The sequence below is a fragment of the Geospiza fortis genome, unplaced genomic scaffold (genome assembly GCF_000277835.1).
Source record: "Geospiza fortis unplaced genomic scaffold, GeoFor_1.0 scaffold489, whole genome shotgun sequence".
NCBI lineage: Eukaryota > Metazoa > Chordata > Aves > Passeriformes > Thraupidae > Geospiza > Geospiza fortis.
The window spans coordinates 103,633-109,541 of record NW_005054710.1 but is presented as its reverse complement, the minus strand read 5'-3'; positions in this window follow the sequence as shown (position 1 = coordinate 109,541).

Below are 5,909 nucleotides of genomic sequence, written 5' to 3'. Positions count from 1 at the left end.
CTGGACAAGAATTCCATCATAAATTCAGCTAAAAAAGGGCACCTGCCCAGGATTTTATATTTTATCAGCAATCCCTCATCTCAGGGGTTATCCCCTTCAGAATAAACACCTAAAAAATACTAAAAACTGGGAAAATTTGAATTTTCCTTTGGGGATCTGTTTTTTACAGGCCAGGATGAGGAGAGGAATTTACTTTAGGATTAGAGGACTCAGAGCAAGCATCACCTCAAGTCCAGGCCCACAAACTCAGCTCAAAAAAATCCCCAGGGCATGGAAAATGCTGATAATGTGATTTCCACACTCACATTTACATTAAAAAAAAAAACCTCTTCCTTCTCAGTTGTGGTGAATTATTAAAACAAAAGGAAAACACAAAAACAAAGCTCCAAATAAATTATTTTATTTACATTTCATGGTTCTGGAATCAATCTAATGAGCAGACACATGAGCAGCACAGAACAGCCTGACTCACTTAATTTGTGGCAATTAAAAGCACCTATTAATTACAGTGATTGACAGCTGAGGCAATTCCAGGAGTTACCAAACCCAATATTTGAAAGAAGTCCATAAGAACCTTATCCCATTGTCTTGGAGGAGAGAAAATTTTAAAACACGAAACTGCCAAAAAAAATTCACTCGGGTTTGGTTTCTGGAATTGGATTTTTTTTTCCCCTGGAAGCTTTAATGGGATCCTTTCCTTGGTGGAATGTCGCAGCCCTGATATTCCACAGAGATCCTCCCAAAAAAATTCAGCTCCCAAATGCAAACCCCTGGCACAGGCCCAAAGCTCCTTTCACAAGCCCTGAACCTGCCTCAGATCAAAGAGTTCCTTAAGAGATAAGAGAAGGAGATAAACTCCCTTCCCAGCTGGAAGAGAAATCCTTCTGGAAATATAAATTAAATTTTTACAAAATATTTTTTTTTTTGCAAAGGATTTTCGGGGAAAAAAAAACCCAACAAAACAACATATTTTTTACATTAAAAAAATAAACTTTAAAGAGCAGCACTTTGTGCTGAGGAGCTCCGCACTCACCTCAAACAAACCAAGTCCAGAGATTTTACCTGGGAGATTCCTCATCCTGTTTTTTCCTGGCACGCTGATGATGTTGTTGTTGTTGATGTTGTTGTTGTTGTTGTTGTTGTCATGGCCCGTAAATTGATTTTCTGGCTTCAGGAATTCCAGGGCTCTGCTCTGATCCTTCCCGGCTGCTTTGCATACGGAGATGGAATCAGAGGAAGCTGCTGCAGCTGCTTTGCTCTTCCCTATAATTTTCCAAATTGGGCTCCGAGGCCGCTTGGCAGAGAGGAAATCATCGGTGTCATCATCCCAGATGGGGGCAGAGCACCGTGCTCAACCCTCATTTTCCCCCAGATTTTATCGGAAGGGAAGGGAGCAGCCAACAACACCCAGCAGGAAAACAAACAGGCTGAAATTTGGGAATTACTGGGTGAAGCTGCATCCTGGAATCTCAGTTTTGGAGCAGTTTCTGGGCTCCCACCTGGAATGCAACTTCCAATTAAAAGGATGATGTTTGGGGGTGTTTTTTTCATGGGATAACTGTGAGATTGAAGGGGAAATATGGGATTAAATGAAATCACCACCGACTGCTAATTAATTATTTGTTTTATTGCTCAGACCAGAGCAGGATCTCAGTTCTGTTAATTTCTGTCCATTTCTGGTAATTTCTGGTAATTTCTGTCCATTTCTGTCCATTTCTGTCCATTTCTGTCCATTTCTGGTAATTTCTGTCCATTTTTGTTAATTTCTGTTAATTTCTGTCCATTTATATACATTTCTGATAATTTATGTCCATTTATGTTAATTTCTGTCCATTTATGCACATTTCTGGTAATTTCTGTTAATTTATGTCCATTTCTGTTAATTTCTGTCCATTTATGTACATTTCTGATAATTTATGTCCATTTCTGTCCATTTATGTCAAATTTCTGTCCATTTCTGCCAATTTCTGATGTGATTCCCCCCAATGTGATTATTGATCCTATTAAAAAATCAATTTTTTGGCAGCCTCCCACTTCCTTCTGGACATCTCAGCCTCATCCCTAAGATTTAAAGGACAAAACACATTTCCACTTGGATTTCCTCTCTCGTGGAGAGGTCTGGGGACATTTTTTACCTCCAGCACCACCGAAGGTGGTGATTAAAGAATTAAACACACAAATAACCCCGGAACTGCGGAATTCTTCCCCACCACCCAACGAGATTTTGCTGGGAGCTCAGGAACAATGACGGCACCCCAATTTCCCGGGAATCTTTCATCTTGGGAACAAAACCTAGCTGAATGCTCTGTAATTCCCCGGATAAAACTCGAGGCAAGGTGGATTTGCAGCCCCGGGGGGGAAGCCTGGAGCGCTTGGGTGTGATTTGGGTCTGTCTAAAAGCTGGGCCAGGTGTCCCTCTGGGGCCACCACCCAAACACCTTCTCCAAGTCAGGGTCACCTCCAGCACATCCCAGGATCTTGGAATATCCTGAGGTGGAAGGGAACCCCAAGGATCAGGCACAGAACCATCCCCAAGAGTCCCCAGAGTCTCACCTGGGGTTTTTTTTTGAGGTCCTGGAGCCCCCAGGATTGGGTGAAGGAGCTCTGATATGGCTCAGCTCAACTCCAAACCCCAGAAGACTGAGGAGAAGGAGATTTTGACCTTCCCTGAGGAGCTGGAGCGTGGCCAGGGATGGGAATGGGGCTGGAAGAGCTGGAGAAGGGAATGGAAAATCCTGAGGGAGCTGGGGCAGCTCAGCCTGGAGAAAAGGGGGATCCAGGGGGGAATTTGGGATCTGCCGGGGGGGGATTTGGGATCTGATCCCAGAGAAAAGGGGGATCCAGGGGGAATTTGGGATCTGCCAGGGGGGATTTGGGATCTGATCCCAGGGAACGGGGGCAGGACAAGAGGGAATGGCCTCCAGCTCTGCCAGGGGAGGCTCAGGCTGGGAAATTTGGGAAAATCCCTCCTGGAAAATGGAAAAGGGCTTGGAAGGGGCTGCCCAGGGAGGTTTGGAGTTCTGGAGGTGTCCAAGGAATTTCTGGACACTGGTCTGGGATCAGGCACAGCTTGGACACAACTTTGGAGATCTTTTCCAACCTCAACAGCTCTGGGATGTTCCTTTAAGGGAAAAAAAAAAAAAAAAAACCAACCAAAAAACTAAAAAAGGAATGGAAATTCTGAGTGTCCAGGTGGGATCAGACACAGCTTGGACTCAACTACCTTGGAGTTCTTTCCCGGCCTCTGGGATCCTGGGATTCTAAAGAGCTGCAGGATCTGCTCCTCAGGAGGGTGGCTGCTCATGGGAGAAGTTTGGGGTTATTTGGGGCATCTTAGAAGTCCCCCCCTTGCAAATAATTAATTTTACTATTTCATTAGCGCCTGTGGAATGAGCCAACGCCACGGAGCGAATTCCCATTCCTGTATCGCCCCATGGCTCACCCAGGCGTGGCGCTAAGATCCAGTTTAATCATCCATTAATGAGAAAGATATTAATTAAATCTTCATTTGCCTTCATTGCCTCATTAAAGCTGCTCGTCTCAGCAAGAAAATCTGGCAGCTTCCTCCGAGTTCCTTCAAGGATTAAACCCGGAGCTGGCGGCACAAAATGTTGTAAAATGAATTTATAGTTGGATTTGAGGAAGGAAAAGGAAATTTTCCCGGGGAAAAAAGTGCAGAGTTTTGTTATCCAGAGGAAACACTGGAATTTTTTCCAGCTGCATTTATTTGCACAGCGCCAATTAGTCCAGCTAAACAAGGCCGAATGTTCAGCTTGAATAAAAATCTGTCAGGAATTCCAGGGCTCTCCTTGCTCCTGGAATTCACCAGGAATTGTGGTTATGGGAAAAGGGGGGGTGGGTTCAAGCTGAAAAAGGGGAAATTTAGGTTGGGTTTGGGGAAGAAATGGTTCCCTGTGAGGGTGGGGAGGCCCTGGAATGGATTTCCCAGAGGAGGTTGGAGCATCCTGGGAAAATGGAAAGGAATTAGAATAAAATGATGTTTAATTCATTCCCAAACCAAACCATTCCATGGTTTTATATTCTTGGGCCTGAAAAGGGATTTAAGGAGGAAAAGCAGCCCCAAGGACCTTCCCAACCCAAAGCATTCCAGGTTTTTACAATTCTTGGGCCTGAAAAGTAATTTAAAGGGGAAAAGCATCCCTAAGGACTTTCCCAACCCAAACCACTCCAGGTTTTTACAATTCTTGGGCCTGAAAAGGGATTTAAGGAGGAAAAGCATCCCTAAGGACTTTCTTAACCCAAACCATTCCATGGTTTTACAATTCTTGGGCCTGAAAAGGGATTTAAGGAGGAAAAGCATCCCTGTCCCTTCCCCTGGGCCAAGCCTTGCTCTCCCTGACCTCATCCCAGATTTTGCTGCCGTGCAATATTGGGAATATAATGACAGGTTATCAGGAATAACCCCATTAATAGCGGGGTGTGCCCCAGCCTCAGATCCACCCTCGGCACGGAGAATCCTTGGGCAGGTTGGGTCACATTTGGGCATCAGATTGCCCCCAATAAATGAGTGTTTCACTGGGCCAGGAGAGGGGAAAGGGAAAGGCCTGAGAGGAGGAGTTGTGGGATGGGATATCGGAAAGGGAATGAGGGATCTGGATCGTCCCGAAAGTCCTTTCCATCCCCAGACCATCCCTGGATTCTGTGAAGGTCAGAAGAGGAGGGACAGCCGAGCTCCCCGTGCAAGGCCATGAAAAATATGGGAGCGCTGGGGGAGAAACAGGTGGGATGGGTTTGTGGGAGGTGGAAAAAGGCGGGGAAAAAGCCAAATTGGCAGAAAAATCCACGGTTTCCTGATGCTGATGCACCCTTGGTTTCCTGGGCTGCAAATCAATAATAATAATAATAATAATAATAATAATAATAATAATAATAATAATAATAATAATAGTGGTAAATACTGAAGGCTTTTGAAATACTGATGGGGAAAAAAACCAACATGGAATGGACTCAAACAAAAAATTCAGATCAATTGGATCCAAAATGGATCAGATTGATCCAAAGGGGATCAGCTTGATCCAAATGGGATCAGATTGATACAAAGAGGATACAGCTTGATCCCAAAGGGATCCAGCTCTGAGTTCTCGGTGGAAAAGCTGGTGGTTTTCCCCCAAAATTCCTCAGTCAGGAGACTCCAGGAGGGAATTTTGGGCTCTTCCAGGGGGAATTTGGGATCTTTTCCCAGGGAACAGGGACAGGACAAGAGGGAATGGCCTCGAGCTGTGCCAGGGGAGGCTCAGGCTGGGAAATTTGGGAAAATCCCTCCTGGAAAAAGGAAAAGGCCTTGGAAGGACCTGCCCAGGGAGGTTTGGAGTGGCCACCCCTGGAGGTGTCCAAGGAATTCCTGGACACTGGTCTGGGATCGGCCACAGCTCGGACTCAACCTTGGAGATCTTTTCCAACCTCAACAACTCTGGGATGCTCCTTTAAGGAAAAAAAAACCAACCCAAAAACGTATAAAAGGAATAATTCCCATTCCTCTTCTTCCCGAGCCCCGCGTGGAACTGGAGATTGTCCAACCCCTGGAGCTGGATGGGGTGGAGCCGCTGGGGTGGATGAGTCAACGCCGAGGTCTTGGGGTCCGCCACGCCCGTGACCTCATTGCCGGAGTTTTCCCAACCTTTTCCCCAAGAGCCAAACAAGAAATGTGGGATCTGTGGGCTGCCCACGGCTCACTGGCTGATCCTCCCAGATATCGGGATGGTTACATCAGCGTTGGGATCGGGAACGGGAGCGGGACGGGGAAAGTGGGGCACACACAAATGGGGTAAACACGGGGATTTATGGGAGCTCCTGAAGTGGGAATTCCTATAAATAAAGGGAAAATAAAGGGAAAAATTCATATTTTAAATGTGGATGGGCGGGGAATATTCGAGGGGATTGTTTCAGCA